This window comes from Oryx dammah, unplaced genomic scaffold, assembly GCF_014754425.2.
Source record: "Oryx dammah isolate SB20612 unplaced genomic scaffold, SCBI_Odam_1.1 HiC_scaffold_4, whole genome shotgun sequence".
Lineage (NCBI taxonomy): Eukaryota > Metazoa > Chordata > Mammalia > Artiodactyla > Bovidae > Oryx > Oryx dammah.
Genome location: NW_024070188.1, coordinates 68751225 through 68778666, shown reverse-complemented (window position 1 = coordinate 68778666; position 27442 = coordinate 68751225). Strand labels below are relative to the sequence as shown.

Here is a 27442-nt window from a genome sequence, read left to right as displayed (position 1 = left end):
GATGCAGACAGAGAGAACAGACTTGTGGACACAGGGTGGGAAGAACTGAGAGAGTAGCATTAAAACATATACATTACCATATGAAAAACAGAGAACCAGTGGGAATTTACTGTCTGACACAGGGGGCTCAAACCCTATGCTCTGTGACAACCTAGAGGGGTGCGTGAGGATGGGAGATGGAAGAGGGTTTAAGAGGGAGGGGACACACATATACCTATGGCTGATTCATGTTACTACATGGCAAAAACCAACACAATATTGTAAAGCAATTATCCTCCAATTGAAAATAAACAACCTCCCTAAAAAAAAAAAAAAAAGGAATCTACACACTTTACAAGCAGAGAAACCACAGGAGTTTTTTGGTTTTGTTTTTTTTTTTTAATGACTAATGTTGGCTTGAATTACAAATTCATTTTCCAGGTCAAACAAATAAAAAATTGACCTTAAAAAATCTGAAGGATCCTGAACCTCTTGAAGATGGGCAAAGTGATCTAGTTAGGTATAAGGAAATAATGTAAAATGGGAGTTAATAACACTTACAAGGCACTGTGAGGGCTGGTGGATACAAGTGGAAATACTTGGCAAAGAGCTGGCATTGACCTCTTTGTTGTTATTCTAGTTGTAATTATTATTATAGTATATGTGTGAACAAGAGAAAAATATCCATGGTACCCTTTCTGTTACTTCTAATCATACCCTCTTCAACTGCTCCTCAATTATCTGTTAAAATGAGCAACAGTCATTGTTGGCATAAATCCTACAAAGGAGCATGTTAACAGTCTCTGAGTTGTTCTAAAAGCTGTGTAAGGAATACTTGGAATAACGCAGAAAGCTTGTGGTACTATCTGCACACACACACACACACACACACACACCTTGTTCCACTACTGTCCATACTGCCAGGCTGCTTCCCACACGATAACAGTAAAACAGTAACAGAGAAGGCTCAAGTGCGCTCTGTCCTCAATGTATCAATTTCAAAGAGCTGCCTTCAACTCAGACCTCCTCACTCATCTCTAATAGCATAATTACAAGTTCAGCCACGACTTTACCAAGTTAGTGGGATCTTTGGGCCTTATTCTGTTCTGGAAGGAGAGCTTGTAATTAAAAGGTCACTCCTGGAATAAATATAGCAACAGTTTCAGAAAAGAGTGCCCTTCTACAGATCCATAAAGGTAACTGGAGACTGACTCTGAAACACAAAGAGGGCAATGGATGAAAAAACTAAGAAACTTCGTGTTGTCAGCCGAGCCTTTCACAAAGGACAACACAGTCAGCATCAGGCTCAATTTCAGGCTTTCTACCATCTGATCAATGCCACATATGAGCCATTTATTAACCAAGAGGACTTGCTGACACACTCTGAATGTCCCAGCCTTGACCATCACATCAAAGAGAGACAGAGCTGAGATTATACGCAGTATGTAAGACACACACCAGCATGAACAGTGCTATACCAGCCCACTAATATGAATTTAATCTTAAATATGTGTTCAGAGTACATGGCAAATTCAATTATTTTGCTATGAACAAAAATATATATAATGGTCATAAAAGTATTACTTTTCTCAGTTCCATATAATTCCTTGAATTTTGGGAATTTGGGAAATTCTGAGAAGCAAATTTTATTTCACATTTTATTTCTATTTTATTTTTTACATTTCTACATTTTTTAACCTCTTTTCTGAGCATTTAATCTTGTTACTTTCAAAAAATATATTAAAATAGCTAATAAATACTATATGGGTTCCTCTCCAGAGATAATGCAAACAAAGAAATGAGTACCTGTCACCTTCTCAAATGATGACTGTGTGGGTACTAAGTCATTTCAATCGTGTCTGAGTCTTTGCAACCCCATGGACTACAGCTCACCAGGCTCCTCTGTCCATGTGATTCTCCAGGCAAGAGTACTGAAATGGGTTGCCAAGCCCTCCTTAGGGGATCTTCCTGACCCAGGGATCAAACCCTCGTCTCCTGAGTCTCCTCCATTGGCAGACAGGTTCTTTATCACTAGTGCCACCTGGGGAGCCCCCAAATGGTAGCTAAAAACCTCTAGCTGTATCACATATAGAATGAGATCAACTATTTAAAATAGGTTCCCATCATACGGAGATGTGTGTGAAAAATAGAAGTTAGTGCTTCTATAATAGTCTTTATCTTTGGTTCAAATAAAAGTCTGAATATATGTCTAACTAAGTAAATGATATGAAATGAAGTTATTGTTGTTTAGTTGTGAAGTCATGTCCAATTCTTTTGCGACCCTATGGATTACAGCCCGCCCGGTTCCTCTGTTCATGGGATTTCCCAGGCGAGAGTACTAGAGTGGGTTACCGTTTCCTTCTCCAGGGGATCTTTCCAACCCAGGGATCAAACCCACGTCCCCTGCATTGGCAGGCAGATTCTTCACCCCTGAGCCATCAGAAATAACATACTGCCTTGTAGAAGATACAATGTCTTGCATTCAAACTTTTTAAAAACACTCCAAACTATATAAACACTCTCTTTATTCATTTTCCTGGTACAGTTAAAGGGGAAAGGGGGGATTTACATCTCATAAGCCTTGATTTCACATTTCCCTTTTCACACAACATACACACATACAGACACACACACAAACCTCTTATTTTCTATCAGATATGAATTCAGTAAAGGAATAGGAATTAGCCTGCAGTTTTTCAATTATGAGATTTTTTTTTTTTAATGTAACAAATTTGGAACACTTACTAGTATAGAACTGCCCTCCACACCACAAAAAAACTTAAGCTAACAACCTTGGCCCAAGTAAGTGTTTCAGGGAGACAAAAATTTGCTAGCAAAGCTGGTAGCATGACAACTAAAATCCTAAATCACGCTTTTATGATCAATTGTTTTCATCATATATATAGAAATTTATACCAAATTTCAAATCTCAAATTTGTTCAACTCTCCAAGTCAAGTAGTTATTTTAATGTTTCCAAAATCAAAATGTGTAAGCAGATAATACAAATTTACAGATAACTGGATTATTTATATGTGTATTAAGTGAGTATAATTTACATGCTAAATTTATTCTTTCAGGTTTCCAAACATGTGTTTTCTTTATATTTGAATTTTAGAGAAAACATCTAACTTTTGAAAGCCTTTTTTGGCTTAGTAAATCTTACCCATTAATGACCTTTCTCCATTAGCGGGACAAACACGGGACTGAATTAGGAGAAGAAAAATGTGTTAAATCCCTTAAGGCTGATTTTCCAAATTCTTCCTCTAAATATTTTGCTCTTCTTAAAATGCTTTTGACAAGCTCACACAGATCCAAGGGCAGCTGCCCAGCCTGGAATTTTATTTTTGTGATAGGTAAGAGAAGTGAAGCAAGAAACATCAACAAAACCGCCTGATAAATCTTCCAGGAAACTAGCTAAAATTTTTTTTTCACTTCATCAGCTCAAGGGCACATCAAAAATTCTTTTAGCAGAACCTAGAAACAAATCTCAATTTAAATCTTAATCTATAATATTTCTGTAAAAAAAAAAATAATCCAACATTACAACCATAAAACAAAATTCTGTATTTCCATAGGTCTATCTATATGTATATAATATAAACACAAACTTGGGATAATTGTTGTACAATATTGTGTGGTTTCTCCCTTCACCCCGCTTGTCCACAAGTCTCTTCTCTATGTCTTTGTTTTCATGCTGCCCTGCAAATACATTCATCAGTACCATCTTTCCAGATTCCATATAAATGCTTTAATATGTATTTGTCTTTCTGACTTACTTCACTCTGTATAGTAGGTTCTAGGTTCATCCGCCTCATTAGAACTGACTCAAATGTGTTCCTTTTTTATGGCTTAGTAATATTCCATTTTACCTAAGTACCACAACTTCTCTATTGATTCATCTGTTGACAGACAGCTTGCTTTCATGTCCTAACTATTGAAAACAGGCTGCAATGAACATTGGGGTACCTGTGTCTTTTTCAATTATGGTTTTCTCAGGATACATGTCCCGGAGTGGGACTGTTGGGGCACTGGGTAGTTTTATTCCTAGTTTTTTAAGGAATCTTCATAGAGATTGCCTTTTTAAAAAAATATCTTTCTGCAGATATAATTTACATACCATGTAAGTCAGCCATTTCAAGCACGCAATTTAATGAGTTTTGGTATATTAAAATGTCAATGTTTTTGTGTAGAATATATATAACATAAAATCTGCTATTTTAATTATGTTAAAGTACTCAATTTGGTAACATCAATTTCATTTACAATGTTGTGCAACCATTCTCATTATTTCCAAAATTTTTCATCCACCAAAACAGAAATTCTGTAAGCATTTAGCAACACTTCCCCATTCCCCCACTTCCCCAGGCTCCAGTAACTTCTAATCCACTTTCTAATTCTATGCATTTAAGCCACCTTAATATTTCACAGACATGAATTCACACAACATCTGTCCCTTGGTGTCTGACTTATTTCACTTAGAATAATGTTTTCAAGATTCATCCGTGTTGTAGCGTGCGTCAGAACCTCATTTCTTTTTTGTGGCTATTCATAGTATGTAGTAGTCGTTGCATGTATATGCCACATTTTTTTACCCATTCATCTGTTGATAGACACTTGGGTTGTTTCTATCTTTCAGCTATTGTAAATAATGCTACAATGAAAACTGTGTGTTAGTGTCTGTTCCAATCCCTGCTTTCAGTTCCCCTGGATATACTCCTAGGAGTGGAACTGCTGGGTCATGTGGTAATCCTATCTTTAGAGTTTTGAGGAACTGCTGAAACGTTCTCCATAGCAGGTGCATTAATTTATACTTCCACTAGCGATGTATATGGGTTTCAAATTCTCTACATCCTCACTAACACTTTCTTTTTTAAAATTATTTTTAAAAAAATTATTATTATTACAGCCATCCTAGTAAGTGTGAAGTGGTATGTAACGGTTTGTATTTGCATTTCTTTAATGACATTACTTTGCCAACAAAGGTCCGTCTAGTCAAGGCTATGGTTTTTCCAGTGGTCATGTATGGATGTGAGAGTTGGACTGTGAAGAAAGCTGAGCATTGAAGAATTAATGCTTTTGAAATGTGGTGTTGGAGAAGACTCTTGAGAGTCTCTTGGACTGCAAGGAGATCCAACCAGTCCATCCTGGAGGAGATCAGTCCTGGGTGTTCTTTGGAAAGAATGATGCTAAAGCTGAAACTCCAGTACTTTGGCCACCTCATGTGAAGAGTTGACTCATTGGAAAAGACTCTGATGCTGGGAGGGATAGGGGGCAGGAGGAAAAGGGGAGACAGAGGATGAGATGACTGGATGGCATCACCAACTCGAGGGATATGAGTTTGAGTGAACTCCGGGAGTTGGTGATGGACAGGGAGGCCTGGCGTGCTGCGATTCATGGGGTTACAAAGAGTCGGACACAACTGAGAGACTGAACTGAATTGAACTGAATGACTTAATGATGCTGATCATAAAAAGGCATTCTGGAAACTCAAAAATTACCAAGCAAAATCCCCTAAAGTTCGAAATTTCCTGAAGACTCTGAACTAGCCCAAGTTCAAAAATATGCTACTACAAAGTAGCTAGGATTCAGCGACAGCTCTTTTGCACTTAATCCATACAAGATTGCAGAACAATTAATTTATTCCCCAGAGAATTATTTTCAGAATTTGATATAGCCGTTGATTCCTGTCCATCTTCTAATTCTAGAGTGTATTTACCTCTTACCTATTTTCTCCTTGATGAGTTCCTCATGCTTTTCAAATGAATGCACAGGAATACAGGAGGGAATGTTTCCCTACTTTCACTCCTTATAGCTGCTAATCTTTTTTTTTTTTTTTTTTTTTTATATAGCTGCTAATCTTAACTGAAGAGTGTCTGTAAGTCCTACAGGTACCTGGCATTGTTTCAAACCTTCTTTGTGGAAGTATGCTTTGGAAAAACTTTTTTACATCTTAGATATAACCATATTAAATGTGCTGCAAATGCAGAAGAACAAGGAGAAAGAAACTGTAAACTTTACATACAAAACACTTCACTTTGGACTTCTATCCTGAGAGTAAGAGAGTTTTATTAAAATCACTGGAAATATCACAATAAGGAGAGGTTATTTAGGAGGAGCTGAATGAGTCATAAAGATGATAAGTCACTGTCATCATCTAGAAAACTAATTTTTTCTTAATGATTGACAAAAGTTAGACTAATTAAAAATTTTTCTGTAAACTTTGATTCTTCACTTTATTCCAGCTAAATAAAGATCTATTGTGTTCTAAAAACTGTCTTCAGTTCAGTTCAGTTCAGTTCAGTCGCTCAGTTGTGTCCAACTCTTTGCGACCCCATGAACCACAGCATGCCAGTCCTCCCTGTCCATCACCAACTCCCGGAGTCTACCCAAACTCATGTCCATTGAGTAGGTGATGCCATTCGACCATCTCATCCTCTGTCATCCCCTTCTCCTCCTGCCCTGTCTACGAACCCTCAAAAAACTATTTCCTAAAAATATATCTCAAGATGTAGAAAATCCATGCAAGTAAGTTTCCGTGAAAATTCTCTAAAAGAATCCCCAGGCACATTTTTAAGTTGACAACTAATATTCATAGTAAATTTAAACACAAAAACAGACATAAGTCCTAGCACATTGTTAACAAGGTGCAAACCTAGATCATTTGATTATAGAAAATGTCTCCTCTATTCCATAATTGGCAAAACTAACTCCTCATTGTCAAACTACATAATTTCTAACGTGGGAAGTCTGACTTTAGCTTTCTATTTAAAGACACATTTGGATTTTAAAGATTCGGTCATAAAGAACCTACAATCTTAAAAAATTAAAATGAAATAAAATAAAAACCACTTTCAGGGAATTCCCTTGTGGTCCAGTAATTAGGACTCAGTGCTTTCACTACCAGGGCCTGGATTCAATCCCTGGTTAGGGAACTAGGATCCGGCAAGCCTCACGGTGCGGTCAAATAAATAAATTTCAAAAAAATTTTAAAAATTAAAACTACTTTCACATGTACTCCAGGGCAACAACTCAATCCAGAATTCTGATTCTCACCAGTGGATGGATAAACAGATGGATGAATGGATGGACGGACGGATGGATGGATGGATGGATGGATGGGAGGACAGAAAGAGGCACAAAGCCTGGCCGCAGATACATTAAGTCACTGACTATTTTAAAAATTCTTAAGGAAGTGTTCTTTGCTTTGCATTCCTAAACTGCCCTGTGTTTGGAGCCTCACAATAATGCAACCCAGTAAGATGGATGGAGGATAAGAAGTATGTCCTCCTCTTGAAAACTATAGGAGGAGATTCCTAAAAGGAAAGACGGGAAAGCAGAAAGCAGGTACCTAAGATGCCTCCTCACGTGGCTTAAACAACTTGGAAAAGTTGGCCACAAGGGGACACACACATTCCAGTGTGCAAACCACTCTAGGGGCTTGCTCACAGTTGTCCCAACCCAAGATAACACTCCAGAGATGATGAGCTGTAATTTAATTAGAAAGGCTAAACTCCAGAGGTGGCTGCTACAAAGGCATCAATTATCTTTGTCTCCATTAACACCAGAGCCTTTGCTAATTAATTTAATGAATGTGAGAAATGCACTTTTTCTGTGGCTTGAGAACTGGCATAATTAGAAGGTTGGAAACAATCTCCCACTAGTGAATTTAGTGTTATTCAATGCATGTGAGTTGGCCAAAATATTTTACAGACATGTCCCAACATCAATTAAACAACTGAAATCTAGCAAGTCTAGAAGGCCCTGCTCTCGGCCATGAGCTGGGAGGGTTCTAGTTATCCAATGCTGTCTATAAGTCTAACTAAATTGTTTCTCTAAACCAGCACTGTCCAACAGAAAGACACATAATTTTAATTTTTTTAGTAGCCACATTTAAAAAAAAGAGGTGAAAATAATTTTAGTAATGTTATTTAATCCAATATATCCAAAATAGTATCATTTTAACATATATTCAATATTTTTAAAACTATTGATATCTTACATTCTTTTTTCTTACTGTCTTTGAAATTCAGTATATATTTCATACCTTTAGCATGTCTCAGCTTGGACCAGTCACAACAGCCTTCACACTGCATTGCACAGGTCTAGAATATTGCTGCATCTCTTGCAACTAAAACCTCATGTCCTTCAAAAGGACAGAACCCCAAGCCCATGAAACAGGCTGCATGAACTTTTTTTGAGGCTGCAGGCTAATAATGACTGTTTAATGAATGAAGCTAGTATTACTGAGCAAAAATAAAGCAGAAATTTACAGTTGGGCATGACCAAATTGGTCTTGTTCATTTTGTAAGACTTCTGGTCCAAGAAATAGGCAGTAAGGATAGGAAATATTTCTAAGTCATTCTCACATTCATCATTTAGTTTTAATATTTTCTACTCTTTCAATGGAAATTAGTTGTTCATCTATTTTGAGGAAAACATTGTACGAAGAAACAGATGGTGACATTTACTGAGCACCAGACAAATTCTATTGGTCCCAAAAAAGGTCCAAGTGCTGCTTTTAAGAAGCTATCAAGGGGAGATGTGTGAAGAATTGGGAGACAGGTATGAGGCAAGTACATAAATAACAGATGGACAATTATAACTAATATATTAGGGGGGTGTGTGTGTTTTAGTTGCTCACTCATGTCCAACTCTTTGTGACTATACCCCAACAGGCGCCTCTATCCATGGGATTTCCCAGGCAAGAATATTGGAGTGGGTTACCATTTCCTTCTCCAGGGGATCTTCCCGACCCAGGGATCGAACCCACATTTCCCACATTGCAAGCAGATTCTTTACCATTTGAGCCACCAGGGATGCCCATAAATAGGTACAAATATATTTATAAATTCAGAGGGAAAATGTTTCTTCTTGGTGGAGATGAGGAGGAGATCAGAGAAGAATTCAAGAAAAAAGTTGCATTTGAATTAGGCCTTGAATTAACATGTTAAAAGCATATATAAATGGTGGTGGGGAGAGCATTCATGGAAGAGACCAGCTGAAGCAAACAGTCTTAAAGGCCTGAAAAGAACAGAACAGGCAGACAAAAATGCATGCCCTTTCTCTGGCTGGATGATTATGGACTGGAGTTACAATGCCCCAGGCCCTTCTGTCCATGGGATTCTCCAGGCAAGAATACTGGAGTGGGTTGCCATGCCCTCCTCCAAGGGATCTTCCTGAGCCAGGGATCGAGCCTACATCTCATGTCTCCTGCATTAGCATGCAGGGTCTTTACCAGTAGCACCACCTGGGAAGCCCGGAAGGTCAATAGTGTCTCTCTATTAGGGAAAAAAAAGACCAGAAGAGAAATGGATTAGGAAAGGAAACTCTTTTCACCTGATGAGTTAGAGGTTAGCAGGATATTTGGCAATGGCGACCCACTCCAGTACTCTGGCCTAGAAAATCCCGTGGACGGAGGAGCCTGGTAGGCTGTAGTCCATGGGATCTTGAAGAGTCGGACACAATTGAGCGACTTCACTTTCACTTTTTACTTTTCTGCTTTGGAGAAGGAAATAGCAACCCACTCCAGTGTTCTTGCCTGGAGAATCCCAGGGATCAGGGAGCCTGGTGGGCTGCCGTCTATGGGGTCGCACAGAGTTGGACACGACTGAAGCAACTTAGTAGTAGTAGTAGGATATTTGGGTGAAGATACCAAGCAGGATTAGAGCAAATGGGAGAGAGTCTTCACATAAAGGAGACTATCTCAGAAGCTCAAGTTTTCAGAAGAAAGACATATCCCACAGTGTGAAAGCAAGTTACCAGAATTGCTGGGGAAAATGAGGCCTGAAAAAAAGATAAGTGAACTTAATCCCTAAGACCAGCTGACATATGATGCTATGAGGGAACATAGAAGCTGGGCTGGCAGACCCGCCAATTATTACAAGTTTCCTGGCGCAATACGACAATATCTATATTAAAATATTTTTAAATTACATAACCATTGACCCAGAAATCCTGAGAATTTATCTTACGAAATCATTAGACACAGAGATATTTAGAAATCTTCAAAAGGATGCTTTTCAAAACATTCTTCATAATTGAAAAAAAATTGTTATTCTAAATGTTCATCCTTGGGCATTATTTAGACGTATATTTTCATACATAAATGTAAACATCAAAAATGATACTAAAGAAGAATATATAAAGACATGGGAGGATTTTTCACACTATATTAAGGAATAAAAGTGCAGGCCAAAGAGTACACACAATGCGTCATTTATATAATACGACCAGAAAGGTAAGAGCCAAAACATTAGCACGGTTTATTTCTCAGAAGAGCCTGAGAGACTCCTATAGTCTACTATATTTTTAATTTCTGAAATACACACACAATACTCTGCACATAATACACATAATTTTCTTTAAAACACTGACCCTGCAAAAGGTATTTTTCTCCATTTCAATGTGCACAAGCAGAAAGGTTAGAGACTTTAGCAGCTATAAAAATAAACCAGGCTGGGAGGAGGTCTGCCTGCCTGTCGGTCTGCTTTTGATTGGGATGGCGAGAATAAAGAGACTTCCGTGTGTTTGTAATTACATGCAGACAGGAAGAATCTAGTGGGGAGGGAGAGATGGTAGACGCCAAGACTCAGTACCCGAGAAGGGTTCCCTCAGGGAGCCAAATCCCAGAGGATGAATGAGAGAAATGTATCAGAATCCACACTTCTAAATTAGATGTAGTTAAGGGCACGTATTTCTAAAAATGAAATTCTCCAGGTTAAATTGCTTGTATCTGTCTTTCCAGTGAGCTTTCTACTCCAGTCTGAAGAGATTATTAGATGTAAAATAAAGGTCCCCAAGTTGGTCTATCTCTCCTCACCTTTTAGTCTATTCACTGTGGAAACACTGTTGAAAAGCAAGTTCCATTGTTTAAAATACACCATTTGCAATAAACTCAAGTATATCTAGGCAAAATGATCAGGGCACTGATCAGTTAGGAAGATGAGAAGATAAAATGTAAGATTAAGGCAAAACAGAATGTTATCCACAGTTCAGGGCTTCCCTCATAGCTCAGTTGGCAAAGAATCTGCCTGCAATGCAAGAGACCTGGGTTCAATTCCTGGGTCGGGAAGAACCCCTGGAGCAGGAAATGGCAACCCACTCCAGCATTGTTGCCTGGAGAATCCCATGGACAGAGGAGCCTGTCAGGCTACAGTCCATGGGGTCGCAAGAGTCTGACACAACTTAGCAACTAAAGAGAAGAGAGATCCACAGTTCACACAAGCTACCTAGACTTTATAAAAGGCCTAATACTATACTCACTTTGAGAAAAAGAACATTTACCTGGGAGAAAACGAAGTATTTGTCCTTTGATCATGAACTCTGATGAAATACCATGCAGTGCAAATGCAATTTTTAAATTAAAAAAAAATACAGTATATCAGAAGTAGCTTTTTGAACTTTTTTTCTCTATTTTGGAATGTTTTAATATTTAGCCACAGCAAGTTAAAATCAAAATGTAAGATAATTTTTTAAAAAGGAAGTCATTTTACTAAATTTTCAAAATTGCAAGTCCATTAAAATGCAATCCTTTGCCCAAGATAAATATTTATAATAAGCAGGAAGAAAATGCCAGAAAGGAACACTATGTTTCCCCTTAAAATCGCAGGGGTAAAGATTTTTCCCATGAACCTCAGAGTTAAGAAATCAGCCCATGAAACACAGCACTCTTTGCTTAAAAGTGTATAAATTGAAAGTTAATAAACAAAACAAATTAAATATAGCCTTGTGTTGAAAAATGCATATTTCTTCATTTTCATTTTAGATAACCATGTAAAAAGTTCACAGGTATTATTAATAATTTTTATTGAAAAGCTTATTCAGGTAGGGTTAGACAAAGGAGCTAAAAGATAAAATCTAGAGTATCAACAATGTAAGAAACCACTCCCCAGCACACTAACCATGATCAGCACACATGATTATTTATCCTCTAAAATCACTGTTGAAAATTAGGATCCTGCTTCAGATTAGCAATGTCTTTATTTAATAGTCTATAATGTGGGTCTGATTTTTTTGCTGTTTATAAAAATTCGTAAAGTCAGTCTATACCATTTCTGGGAATTGCAAACTTGGCAATTATTTCTGTATCATAGATCTTCCTTCTCTTTGTCTTAAATGTACATCATTAAAGCATCAAAGTGGGCTTCCCTGGTGACTCAGATAGCAAAGAATCTGCCTGCAATGTAGGAGACCTGGGTTTGATCCCTGGGTTGGGAGGATCCCCTGGAGAAGGGAATGGTAACCCACTCCAATATTCTTGCCTGGAAAATCTCATAGGCAGAGGAGCCTGGCGGGCTACAGTTCATGGGGTGGCAAAGAGTCAGACACGACTGAGTGCCTAATAAAGCATCAATAAGTCTAGATTAACTTGAAGATTACTTTAATCAATTTAGTTGATGATTAGAAGAAATTCATGCTTGCTTTTCTGAAATAAATGATTTTATAGCTAGTAATTATATCTTCTCTCCTCTTCCATCATTTTGGACTGAAAAGTCTTAATCATTTTAGTCAGTTTTATAAAAACACCGAAAGCATTTGCTCCAAGATTTAGCTTCCTTACTAGATCTCTCTCACTCTAAAATCATTTCTAAAGTAGGAGACCAATACTCCCTGTGCACAGTCAAAACAGCTTTGCAAAGAAAGGATAATGTTTTCTGTTTTCTCCCATATTTCCTTCCTAATGACACCCTAACAGCTAGGGTCCTTTGACCTTGCAGCAGCCATAGTGACAAAGTCTTCTCAGAACACTGCAATTGCTACCTCTCTTCCATCATCTTAGACATTATACTGTAAAACATAATTCATGATGAAAAATTTTTTTGGAGTTAGCAAGAGAGTGAATAAAACAAAAAAGATTTGGACAGATAACCTTTCTTCGGAGCATTAGCACTTCCCTCAGAACAGTAAACTAGCAAACCTGACTGAACCTGAATTAAAAGCACACGCAAAAATATGCCCAAAAGAACTGAAATCAGAACCTTGAATAAACACCTGCACACCCGCATTCATAGCAGTCTTATTGACAATAGTTAAAAAAATGGAAGCAACCCAAGTTTCCAAGTTTAAAATGGATAAACAAAACACGGCATATACAGACAATGGAATATTGCTTGCCCTTCAAAAAGGAAAAAATTCTGACACACTGTATGACATGGATAAACCTTGAGGACATTTTGCTAAATAGTCACAGGAAGAAAAATACTGTATGATTCCATTTATACAAGTTGCCTACAGTAGTCAGATTTATAAAAACAGAAAGTAGAACAGTGGTTTCCAGAGACTAGGGGAAAGTCAGGAATTGGGAGTCATTGTTTAATAGGTACAGAGCTTCCGTTTTCCAAGATAAAAAGAGTTATAAAGGTGGATGGTGGTCATAGTTACACAACAACATAAATGTACTTAATATCACTGAACTGTTCACTTAGAAGTGATCATGATGGTAAATTTTATGCTGAGTATTGCATCACAAAGAAAAATTAGGGAGGAAAAAGCACATCAATAACCACTTTCATTTCTATTTTCAAATCAAAACCATGATTTTCAAAGAAGAGATATTTGATAGGTCTCAATGCATATATTCCCCAACAAGACAAATAAGGAAATTTTTCTTGGTTTCAATTTCATCTTTTAAAAGACATATATTAGAGCTCAGTAGCTCAGATGGTAAAGTGTCTGCCTACAATGAGGGAGACCCGGGTTTGATCCCTGGGTTGGGAAGATCCCCTGGAGAAGGAAATGGCAGCCCACTCCAGTATTCCTGCCTGGAAAGTCCCATGGATGGAGAAGCCTGGTAGGCTACAGTCCATGGGGTGGGGGGGGGCAAAGAGTCGGACACAACTGAGTGACATCACTTCACTTTCACTTTGAATATAAAGGCAGGCTTTCTGAATTCTAGACTCAGACTTGTTTTTCACTATGACCACGCCTCTAGTCATCTTACTTCAGAGGGAAACACTGGTTCAAACTCAGAGTGGTAGATACTGCTGATTTCCTTCTCAGTCCTCCTTTTCCCTTCCTTGCTTTCATGTCTAATCTCATTTTTTTCTTCCTTGAAGCAAGTTAGCCATTTATAACACTCACCTCCCCCTAAAACTAAGGGTAACCATATGGCCCTGTTTGGACTGATGGTGAGCCAAAAGCCACGTGCATAAATCATCCCAGGATCAGATCTTCCAGCCTCAGTCAGGCCTGCAGTCCTGGCCAACACACTGACTGCAACCTCAGGAGAGATCCTGGGCCACAATCTCCAAGCAAAGCCGCTCCCAAATTCCTGACCAAAGAAACTGCATGAGATAATAAAGATTTGTTTCAAACTGCTAAAGGCTGGGATAATTTGTTAGACAGCAATGGATAACTAACATAGATTTGATGCTAAGTTTCAGAGTAATCTGTTATGCAGCAAGAGATAAATAACACAGCAGGTATCCAGCCATCGATCTGACACCTGCACAGACTCATTTCAAACTGAACACATCTGAAACTGAACTGCTGGTCTTCTCTCAAATCAATTCTGTCCAGTCTTTCTTAACTCAGAGCATGACACCTTCATCCATTTGCTTTTTTATGCCAGGACCCTGAAACCAATCCCTGGCATTCCACAATCTATCTGATACCACAATCTATTACCAAATTTTGTTGGTCCCAATTCCTAAATATACTTTAACTCCAGCCACAACTCTTCATCTCCCAGCCATCTCCAGTCCGAGCTACTGTCATCTCCTGCTTGGAATCCACTAATCTAAAGCCAATAACCTGGCACCATCCCCTAATGTCTGTTCTTGTTCCCTTCCAATACACTTTCTAAATGTAGCCAGCTTAACGGTGAACTTTGGAACAATTAAGTTAACATGGTTTACAAAGCTCGGAACCTTCTGACCCTTGCCTATGCCAAGTCTTATCTTGCATGCCTTCTCCTCCTCTCTGTAGCTCCAGTCAGTGGCCTCTGTGTTTCTCAGATGTACCCAGCCCTTTCTTGCCCCAGGATATTTGCTCACGCTGCTATGTCTACTTAGAGCCCATTCTCAACCTGCTGAACCCATATGGGTATTTCAGGTCTAATTTTAAACACCTTTTCTTCAGAGCAGACTTCTAACATCCCCAGTCTTTCACAGTATCCAGCTTCCTTTTGCACCCTATATCTATCTGAATGTGATTACATTTTGATTTGTGTAAGCCCATTAGGTCAAGAAAAGTCTACTTTGAACACCATAGTATATACAGCTCCCAATACAGGTTGTCGATTTAAAAAATTTTTGAGTGGATGTATATAACGTCCATTAAGTTCAAACAAACTATATATTGACTATAATTCAATCTAGACTTAATAACTGTCCACTCCGATAAAAGAACATGAATCTGCTTTATCTATGGCCTTTCTATCTATCCATCTGCAAAATATTAAAACCATGATCACTGAGATGACCCAGATTTTCTTTCTCATTTCCTCTTATCCACGTGCTTAAAGATCATTTTATTATTGGCAAAGAATGAAAATATGACTTCTAGAAACATTAAAAAGAAGAAGAGCAAGAATTAAAATAGCCCCTAAAGGCAGACAAGAAAAGTCATTCTAAAGCTCATTAGAAAACTAAATTGACCCCTGATTCATCTAAACAAGAACGTTTTATCCTGGTGCTTAGAGTTTTGATGAACAATCATTTCCCTTTCCAAAGCTTGGCTGATTTGTGAAGGCTGGAGGATCATGACTGTACAGGATGATTTTGTGATGAAATCAGAGACCTGCTGCTGGGAAAACCAAGAAATACTAATAAGGGCAAGCTGGAGCACAGCAGAAAGCAACCATCCCCAGTTACTCACTGCCAGTAAGTACTACCCTGACTTGCAACCAGAGAAGGAGCGGGTCTGGGAGCAGACACTGTGGGTTCTGAAGCCACGCCACACACAGTGAGCAGCCTGACAACAATGCCAGCAGCAGCTGACCAGAGAAGAAATTGTGCAGTGCCCTCCCCAGCGGAAAGAAATAGAAACCACACATCAGTCTTTGCCCTGTACTCATACACACTGGCCATCGGCCCAGCTGCAAGACTAAACTCCAAGGGCACACGGGTGCATAATACAAAGGCATGATGGTGCCAAACTTTCACCAACAGCACACATATTTTGACTTAATAGATCTATATGAATACACACTAGTAGAATATAACCGCAATTATACATACAGTCCATGGAGGGGTGGGGTCTCAAAGAGGTGGACACAACTGAGTGACTTTCACTTCACTTCATTCATATAAATACATGTTATAATATATTACACACATACACACAGAAAGAATGGTAAATTTTTCACTTCACTAAAAGTGAAGTTTTAATAAAAGAATTTAATCAAAGACACCAATGGCAGTCGTATACATAATTTTTTAATGCATAAAGTACCAGAGTTCACTGATTAAACTATTTTTTCTTAATAATAAGAAGAAAATAAATAACATTTAGGATATTATTATAGAAATTCTCAAATCAAAACAATAACCATATAAAATGTATTCATACATGAATAAGATTTTACTCTTAATACTCATGTTAAACGTATGATTTATAAAAAGGCTGCTTTGTTGGGGGGTGGGAATCATGCCATAAAACTGCCATGTGGAAAGTAGTGGCCATCAGAGAGTCACAAGAACAGAAAAAAGGTATCCCCAGGCATGAGCCAAGCAGGAGCTAGGAAACAAGGATACCAGTTTTTAAAGCCATCAGGGGATACACTCCAACCAGCAAGCAAGACCAAAGCACCCAACTGGCAGGGCAACCAGGTGGGTCCCCACTAGGAAAGAAAGAGTCAGTGTAACAGCTCTACCAGAGGTCAAAGTGAAATAGCAAATCAATAGCCAGGCAAATCACAATGAGTAGAGATATATAAAAATCAAAGACAAGTCAGGCAAGGTCACACATTCAAACAAAGAGCCTGGCCAAAAAAAAAAAAAAGTCACCATGACACCCAGCTACAAGGAAACTGAAATGACCTTGTGTTAATATGGACAGTAATGAAATTAGAACATTCTATAAACTTGAAGGAGTAAATCTAGAAATGAAAGTTACAGCTCAGATCAATTTCATATCCCATAACAGGCAGATAATGTGCATTTCCCTAGCCATAAGCAAATATTCTAACATGTTATAAACTAGAATGTATTACAGTTTATATACTTGCATAGTGAAAGTGAAAGTGAAGTCGCTCAGTCGTATCCGACTCTTTGCGACCCCATGGACTGTAGCCTATCAGGCTCCTCCATCCATCGGATTTTCCAGGCAAGAGTGCTGGAGTGGCTTGCCATTTCCTTCTCCAATAAACACCATTGAATCCTGAAAACCATGAAATCCTCTCAAGTCTCACCTATTATTAGTCCTAAAAGGATCAGTGTTGAGGAAAAGGTAGACATATGCAAGATCTCCTGGAGAAGAGAATGGCTACCCACTCCAGTATTCTTGCCTGGAGAATCCCACAGATAGAGGAACCTGGTGGGCTACAGTCCATGGAGTCGCACAGAGTCAGACACGGCTGAGCGACCAACACTGGTAAACTTGTAACCGTTATTCCAGATAACTGACTACATAAAGAAAAGACTCAATTTTTACATATATTTTATTTTTAAAAATGTAAAACTAAATCCAAGTATGACTATGTTAGCATGTTGTAATACTACAAGTCCCATACTATGTAGCTATTGCCAGAAGGAGAAAAATTCCTGGTCTAACTGTGGGAGGAAAATTATTGAAAGAAGGTTTCATCAAGATTGAGGAATTCTAGATCATCTTATTCTTGATTTTCCTGCTTTCTATTCATTACAAGAGTGGACTTCATTACAAACCCAATCAGAAAAATCAAATGAAAGAGAGTAAAAAGAAAAAAAAAGTCTATCAATATAAATGTCATATGACTTGCCAAGAAGTACTCGATTTTATCTAAAAAGATGCAGTGGAAGCAAATGGAAAAGACATGCCAACAGTAATCCAAAGGCTTTTCTTCACAAAACCGTTCACAAATGCAAATCTTACAAGACATTGTGAAAGCACCAAATTACTAATATTTGTGTAGTTTGAAGAAAAGAACTAGAAATACTATAAGCACATTACAAGCAATTGCTCTTTTATAATAATGATGATAGCAATGGCAGAAGTAGTTAATATGTGCAGAGTTCTTACCACGTGAGGGAATGGTACCACTCCCCTGTATTATCTTATTTTTTGGTCAGCTGAAATATAATTCACATGTCACAAAATCCATCCATTTAAAGTATATAATTCAGTGGGCTTTAGTACATTTGCAAAGTTGTGCAACAGTCATCTAATTCCAGAACATTTTCATTATTCCCAAAACTCTGTACCCTTTATCAGCCATTCCCCATTCCCTCCCCTCCCCCAGCCCCAGGCAACCACTAATCTACTTCCTTCGGATATTCCTATTCTAGACAATTCATATAAATAGATTACATGGAATGTGATCATCTGTGCCAGGCTTCCTTCATTTAGCATTATGTTCCTAAGGTTCATGTTTATATCAATACTACATTGCTTTTTATGGCTAAATAATGTCCAATTGTATGAGTGCGTGTGTGCGCTCAGTTGTGTCCAACTCTTTGCGGCCCCAAGGATTGTAGCCTGCCAGGCTCCTCTGTCCACGGGATTTTCCAGGCAAGAATATTGGAGTAGGGTGCTATTCCCTTCTCCATGAAATCTTTCCAACCCAGTGATCAAACCTGGGTCTTCTGCATTGCAGGCGGATTTTTTACCGGCTGAGCCACCAGGGAAGCTCAAGCAGTGCATAAGGGTTCTAATTTCTCCATATCCTCATCAATACTTCTTTCCTATAGTTTTTATTATACTCATCTTAGTAGAATCTCATTGTGGTTTTAATTTGCTTTGCTGTAAAGACTAAGGATGTTGAACATATTTTCATGAGTTTACTGGCCATTTGTGTATATCTTTGCAGAAATGTCTATTTAAAAGTTAGCCCACTTTCCAACTGTGCTATTTGTCCTTTTATTGTTGAACTGTAAGAATTCTTTACATATTCTAGATCGTAGGTCCTCATCAGAAATATGATTTCTAAATATTTTCTCCTGTTTGCTGCACTGTCTTTTCACTTGTGTTATCTTACTTAGTCCTCATAACAACCATGAGATCGTAACATGATCCTGCATTTTATTGATGAGGAAACGGAGTTAATAAACTTGTCTGAGGTTTCATAGCTAATAAGAATTGAAGAAGAGATTCCAACCCAGGCAGTCTGCCTCCACTAATCAGTAGGATGTACTGTCAGAAACACTAAGTACTAAATAAATAAGCAGGATTAAAAATAATTAACTTAAAAAAAAAAACTTAAAAAATAAAAATAATTAACTTAAAAAAAAAAAAAAAAAACAAAAACAAAACCAGCATTACTGATGCTTTGCATAGAAATACCAGAGGGCCCTCCTCTTGTTTATACCAGTCTTCTTGAGAAGAAAGAGTAGCTTAAAATAAAGCACATTCAGCCTTTAAAAGGCAAAACTTGGCCTCTAAACAGTGTCTATTCTTTTCAATTGTAGGAAACTTTCTTACTGAGTTATGTAGTTGAAACAAAGGAATTCAGAATATAAGGGGTATTTTTGCTGAGATTTAAACATTGTAAATCATCACAGTGGGTGTTCTGTTAGGTGGAGGCCCATTTCTTGGCCAACAAGCCCCTCTGTTCGAAATGTATGCCTCCCCCAGCTCTATACAACCACACTCAGAGGAGATGAACAAAGCAGAGTTTTAGCAAACTAAGATGTCATTCTGACAAGTTGCTCTTGACTCTCCTCTTATTTCTGCCACCAACCATATTAAATATAAAAGTCAATCTACAAATGATTTTATTGTTTCTATAGAATGATGTTCATGCTAAATAAAGAGTGGAGCAGTGGTTTTAAAGGAATATACTAGATTTACCACTACTGGCATGAAAAGGAATTCAATATGTATAGCTGAAGCAAAAACAAAAAAACCTGTAAAACATATGATTTTGTATTTGTTAAAAATATGAATTATGAATATATAATAACATAGTCTGTGAGCATATGCACACACACACAAAAAAATCTAATGATGAGGATTTCCCTCCCTAGGAACAGGGCTTAATTTTTATGTGATGAAATGCTCAACTTTTTAAACATATATACAAAATATTTTGTTTGTTTTTTTTTAAGGGGAGCATTCTCTCCAGTAATTCCACAAACCTTAAAAATCATGGAAGTGAATGAATAAATATGAATAAAAGAACAAAAGTTTATATTTTGTTCTATATCTGGATAAGTTTTAGTGACTTTACAAACTTCTTGAAGTTGTGAGAAAAACTGTAATTGTATGTGATTTCATGTGAGGGCAGAAATTCCACAGTTCTCATCAATTTTTAAATGACTCTTTGGCCCCAAAAATGTTTAAGCACATTATCTCAAAAGATTATTAAAGTCTCTGTTTATGAAAGGACAAGACAGAAAGTTAAGGATCAGATAACTAAACAAAATCCCTTAAGCCAAATATAGTACAAACATCTTCTAAATCATGAAAAAACAGTCACTAGATCTCATTTAGATCCTCTTTTAAAAATTCTTAGGATGACACTAAGCCAATCTTACTTTTAAGCTTATAATTTATAGGTCTAAACATTGAAAGATACGTTTCTCTTTCCTTTATTTACAACACAAACACCTTTCCCAAAGCAAAAAGAGAGGGAGGGAAAGAGGGAGTCCACCCTGTGAAAAATAACTTTAACCACATCTACGAAGTATTTGATGCTTCCCTGGTGGCTCAGAGGGTAAAGCGCCTGCAATGCGGGAGACCTGGGTTCGATCCCTGGGTCAGGAAGATTCCTGGAGAAGGAAATGGCAACCCACTCCAGTATTCTTGCCTGGAGAATCCCATGGGCGGAGGAGCCTGGTGGGCTACAGTCCACAGGGCCACAAAGAGTCGGACAGGACTGAGCAACTTCACTTTCACTTTCATGAAGTATTTGCTTCTTTCTTTTAATCATTGTTTATCAAGCATCTACTACAAGTCAGACTCACTGTTCTATATTTAATGTCATTCTTACTGTGATAGCCCAGGGGCTTTCCTTCTTCTCCTCACTACAGAATATAGAAACTGAAGAATGAATATACAGAATCAAGCCATCTTAAATGTCCATGTGATCATTCTCAACTGCCTGTACAAAAGATCTTTATCAGAAACGAAAAGGAAGAGTAGTGATAAACTTACCAATCCTTAGATCACCAAGGATTATCAACATTCCCCTTACAAAGGGGCACAACTTTCCTAGACTTTTTCTCTTGGCCTTCATCCAACAAATAATTATCTCCTTGAAGATAAGTTTCTCCTTGAAAATAAAAGCTAATCAAATTTATCACAGGAAAACAAAAGACTTAGATAGTGTCTAAGCTAGTAGGCTATTAAACTGACATCGATCTGTCTATGACAAAATCCTACTTTAACAATAAACTATTTCTGAAATGCACACTTTCTAAAAATAATTCTAAATATTTGCTATTTTTAAAATTCTAAATATTAATCAGTGACAATCACATTATTTATATAATGATGACTGGGATGGAGGTCAGAAAAAAAATCACAATCTATAAAGTAATCAAGGAAGAAGTAACATGCTTAAATGACTCTTACGGTGTTGGAAGTATTTTCTTAATGAATCCTGATTTCACATGTAAGTCCTTAAAAATATACGTAGAGATTTCTTGGAAGTGACATCCCCCAAAACATGCACCTTAGTTCAAACTAAATTAACAGATTCAGTGGGTAAAGAATCCGCTTGTAATGCAGGAGACGAAAGAGACACGGGTTCGATCCCTGGGTCGGGAAGATCCCCTGGAGGAGGAAATGCCAAGTCCAGTATTCTTGCCTGGAGAATCCCACGGACAGAGGAGCCTGGTAGGCCATGGTCCATGGGATCGCAAAGAGTCAGACACGACTAAAGCGACTGAGCCTGTGCTTACTACTGTAATATATCAACTTTTATATTCATATGATAATTGTAATATCCAAGTTCTTATGCCAACAGTAGAATGCAATGAACATAAAATCTGTATCATCTGCCATAATAACACTGAATGACCTAAAATAAATTCCTTCCAAAGGCCAAACTATCATTGAATTCACAGATGAACAAAGAAATACCTTTTAACTAACCTTGACCTTCTTCACTTTTCATAAAAGGAGTCATTTAAATTTCACTTTTAATTTCACTACTCACTTGTTTTGTTTCCAAATACACTTCAACACCATGCTGGATGTTTCTCCTTAGTAACATCCTGCCAAATGACATTGACAGAAACCCCTAAATCACAGTAACTGAAGTATATGGTTCAGAATGAAGTGCCAGTGGTTTACATGTTTTTGTCAGAGCAAAGTAAAGTCTCCTCTTCATTGTTCATTCCAGAACTGCAGTCCTATACTGTCCTTGCAGTTGAAAGCAAATGGGTCATTCCTTCCCTTTTCCCCATCATCAGATAAATATGCAGATCATAACACAATCACACACACACTCTCACACTTCTTCCAACATTTTTAAAAATTAATTATAAGTCAGCTGCCCATAAAAAGTGCTGAAATTTATTTCAGACATGCAAGGAATGATTGGGGAATTAACCACCATGCCAAATTGTTTGTGAGGAGGTTCTTTCCCCCTGCCCCCACCAAAAAAGTGCAAATCAAGAGATATTCACCACAGCATGAGAAGGACTTGACCCACCATTACTGGCTTTGAAGATGGAAGGGAACCATGAGCGAAAGAACACGGGCAGCCCCCTTGAAGCCAGAAAAGACAAGAAAACTGATTCTCCCCTAGGGCTTTCAGGAGGAATGGATGCCTGCCAACACCCTGATTTCAGTACAGTGAGAACTATGTCGGACTTCTGACCTCCAGGACTGTAAGGTATAAATTTGTGGTTGTTTCAAGCCATCCAAAATGTTCACTTGGAAGGACTGTTGCTGAAGCTGAAGCTCCAATACTTTGGCCACCTGATGTGACGAGCCAACTCACTGGAAAGACTGATGCTGGGAAAAATTGAAGACAAAAGGAGAAGGAGGCAGCAAAGGATGAGATGGTTAGAGAGCATCACTGACTCAATGGACATGAACTTGAACAAACTCTGGGAGATAGTTGAGGACAGAGGAGGCTGGCGTGCTGCAGTTCCTGGGGTTGCAAAGAGTCAGAAATGACTGACATGGCACACATGCAATGTGATACAGCGGCAGTAGGAAATGAACACATCTACTTATCTGCAACATTTCTTCGTCATTCATCCTTGCCAGTGAATCACAAACTTGGAAATATAAAATCAGAAGTAATGATATCAACACAAAGCAGGGAGCGCATAGCTATAGCTATCTAAGCTTCTAGCCCTCCTTGGGCAAAATATACTTGTCCAAGGAGATCAGCAGCTATTAACAAAGCCCACACAAACTGGATCAAAAGAATGAAATTTGGCCTCAGAGCCTCTTTTTATCTTTCAAGGGAAAAATAACTAGGAAAAAAAAAAAAACAAAAGAGAGTGCAAAGAAGACACAGATCACAATCGAAGCAGTTTCTGCAGGTATTGGCTAAGCTCCTAAACCAGAAACTGACAGTGAACATGCAACAGCAGGGAACAGTCATTGACACACAAGTTCTTTCAATTACAGTTGAAAGAGGAGAAGAGCGAGCTCAGCTTTTGGCGGCAGAATCTTAAATACTTAAAACCATGAAGTGAGCTTTGCCATAACTCAAGTTAATTCTTCAGCAGAGTCAAGACATTCCCAAGCTACCAACTCCAGTGTCCAGATCCTCCATCCCTCTCTCAGTGTAGAACTATCCACCCTCCTATTTGCATCCTAAAGATTTTTGAAAGATTTAAGTTCTTATATCACAAGTCCTGCACACACAACATCTCCAAACATTACCCAATGCCTTCAAAGTCATGCCTAGTTATTTCTATTAAACAGTGCAAAGTAACCTACTTCGCATGGCATTTGGCACATGTGCCTACAGTCACCCCCTACTCATTGGTGCCCTCTGCCTGGGAATTCTCATCCAGCCCAGTACCCCCATCAGTTTTCATATCAGCTGGTACCCTCTCTTTCATGAAGCCTTTTGACAGATTTTCCCCCTCTATCTAGCTCTATACTCCACCCCCACCTTTTGTTTTTTGATTTTTTGTGTTTTTTTTTTTCTTTTTGGTTGTGTTGTGTCTTCGTTGCTGCACATGGGCTTTCTCTAGCTGTGGAGAGAGGGGGCTACTCTCTAGCATTGGTGCACAGACTTCTCAATGCAGTGACTTCTCTCATTGCAGAACAGAGGATCTAGGCATGCAGACTTCGGCAGTTGCATCACTTAGGCTCAGTAGTTGCGCACACGGGCCTCACTGCTCCTCGGCATGTGGAATCCTCCTATACCAGGGATCGAACCCATGTCCCCTGCACCCACCAAGTGGATTTCCATACACTGTACCGCCAGGGAAGTCCCACTCTCACCTTGTGAATTCACATTGCATTTTGTTCATTACTTATAACAAAACAATTGGGGGATTTTGAAAATTAGTAATATTATGAAAGTGTTAGTCACTCAGCCGTGTCCGACTCTTTGTGACCCCGTGGACTGCAGCCCACCAATTTCCTCTGTGCATGGAATTCTCCAGGCAAAAATACTGGAGTCAGTTGCCATTCCCTTCTCCAGGAGATCTTCCCAACCCCAGGGATCGAACCCAGGTCTCCCACATTGCAGGCAAATTATTTCCATCTGAGCCACCAAGGAATCCCTAATATATATACATATACATGGCCTATACACACACACACACATATTATATATCCATGCCTATGTTGATCTCCCCTCCTAATGAGACTCTTAATTCCCTGAAGGAAGAAATTTTCTTATTCCCTGGCCTCTCTCACATAGTTCCTTACACACCATAAATATACAGTAAGAAATCACCCAATATATCCTTAGGGGAAAGAGAAAAGTCTTGATCATTAAGAAGAAATTAAGAGTTAGCCATGTAAGAAAATTTATTTAACAGGGGTAATTCAATTCCAACAGAATTATAATGTTTGGGGTGAGGAGAGCTTTGTTTTGTTCTGTTTGCTTGCATTAAGCAGGGGAATATTCTAATGGGAACTGTTGTAATAAGTAGTTTGTATCTCTGCCCATCTGCTTATTCCAAGCACACAATCAAATTCCTACCAGCTGACTTACAGCCTAGAAGCTGTCCTGAAAGAGGAGATGTAAGACCAACTGGAAAGCAAGCAAGTAATTAACAGGAGGAACAGAATGAAACCAGGCCCACTCACCTCTCAACCATTTCACATCACAACAGTCCTGGGAAGGCCAGGCTCTCAGTGCACTGCTTTTCAAATGAATCTGTCCCAAGTATGTCACAGTAATAGCTACAAGATCTTGTGACAATTCACCATACTGATGGACACATGTGCATAAACAAATAACTAAGAGCAGGGGCACTTCCATCTCCAATGGATGGAAGTGAAGATGGACTGACTAGAAGGCAATCCTTTCCTGACTTCTGACTCCAAAGCCCAGAAAACACACAGAAAAGAAAATAAGCACAAAGCATAGTTCTGGATGATACTGGGTTTCATATCATAATATTTTGTCTCTCTGTCTTTAAATCAAAGTAGTAAATTATCATGTGCTACTCTTAAATCGTTATGCGTTATTTTTAAATTCTCCTGAAAATATAAAATTCAAAGTGCTAAGTACTAAGAAATGATTCAAAATCATATTTCAAAGACCAAACCAATACAATATCAAACTTTAAAATCAAGCTACTAACAAAGTAGACATACCTATAACTAACTCTTCACCATATTTCTATTCTGAACAACTTGCACACAGTAGGTTCTCAAATGCACCTTTATTTCAAAGTGTTACAGTGCAAACTCAGCTTCATAAGGATCTAAGGATCTATCCTAAGGATCTAATGATCCGTTCACCTAACTGAAATCAACTTTCCCATCATATAAAGAACAACCTTTTATCTTTTTTTTTTTCTTTTTTCTCTGCCTTGCTTCAAACACTATCCAGGTATAAATGCAGACCTATTCTCCATATCTTGGCAAAGCTTGCTTTGAACAAGCAGTTTCTCATGACCTTTAAGTCTGTTTTCAACAATGAAATCATTTGGCACTACATCTTATTCAGTTATTAATCACAAACAACAAAGGAAGAACTTTCACATGAAAAATGTAAAACCTATGTGGGCCAACATTCACTATGGGTCACTCTGGGTCACGTTCACAACTAAGGTCACTGAAGCCCTTGGAATGACCTCAGCCTTTTAGAATACATTCAACATTGTGCTGGCGAGGAAACAGCCCAGCTCTGAGACTTCTAGATAAGTACTCCTCAAGGTCTGCACGGGGAAGAGGGTGTGCTGACAGACAGTGGCTGGGTGATGGGCAGACAGGAGGGTGTTGGGAAGGGCAGAGATGCAGCTGCCTCTGTGTATGCTGAGCACCTCCCCTCTCTGGGTGGGCTCTTTCTAGGGGGAAAATTTCTACCCCATCTAGGGTACCCATACCAGGACCTCAGTATTCTGACTCCACCCATATAAAGAAACAGAGTCATTGCTCTCTGATCAAATTTGACTTTTAAAAAATCAGCTCCAGTGAGTTGATTTTTTTTTAATTAATGAAGCTAATATTTTACTCCTTTTCTCTGTTTCCATTACTATTACTATCCCTATTATTAATTTGGACTTTGTTTTTATACTTTAAATTTTAGTAAGGCAGTGGCAGCATAATGAAAAAAAAAAATATATATATATATATATATATCTCCTTGGAATCAAGTTGAGCCTCTAATTTAAAAGGCACTTCTTTCTTTTCACCTGTCCCTTTTAGGATCCATAAATAAACTCATCTGGTTTTCCCCTCAATTCCTGATGCTTTTAAATCAAACACAGCCCTCCAGACTAAGCCTGAAATGGAAATTAATATTGCCCCACCTGCAGCAAAGGAGATGCAGACATAGAGAACAGACTTGTAGACACAGTGGAGCAAGGAGAGGGTGGGACGAATTGAGAGGGTAGCATGGAAACATGTACACCACCATATGTAAAATAGATAGCCAGTGGGATCTGCTGTGTGACTCAGGGAGCTCACACCAGTGCTCTATGACAACCCAGAGGCGTGGGATGGGATGGGAAGAGGGAGGGGACATATGTATACCTATGGCTGATTCATGTTGATGTTTGGCAGAAACCAACACAATATTATAAAGCAAATATTTCCAAACTAAAAATTAATACATTTTTTAAAAAAATATTGCCCTGCCTGAGCCAGGACAGATCCAGCTCTTCTTCAGAGAACCAGGGTGGTGGGCCTGGTTGGGCCCATTGAGCAGAGGGAGGCAGACACCTGTCCAGCCACACAAGCTCTAAATGATCCAAGCTGCTACTCTCTGTTTTATGTGGAATGCTGGCC

General features: G+C 38.4%; 1 protein-coding gene across 12 annotated transcripts in view; it reads right to left on the bottom strand.

The window, feature by feature from the left end:
- Positions 1-27442, bottom strand: part of UTRN (utrophin) — a 547129-nt gene that overhangs the window by 439916 nt on the left and 79771 nt on the right. The gene's annotated exons all lie outside the window — the stretch shown is intronic.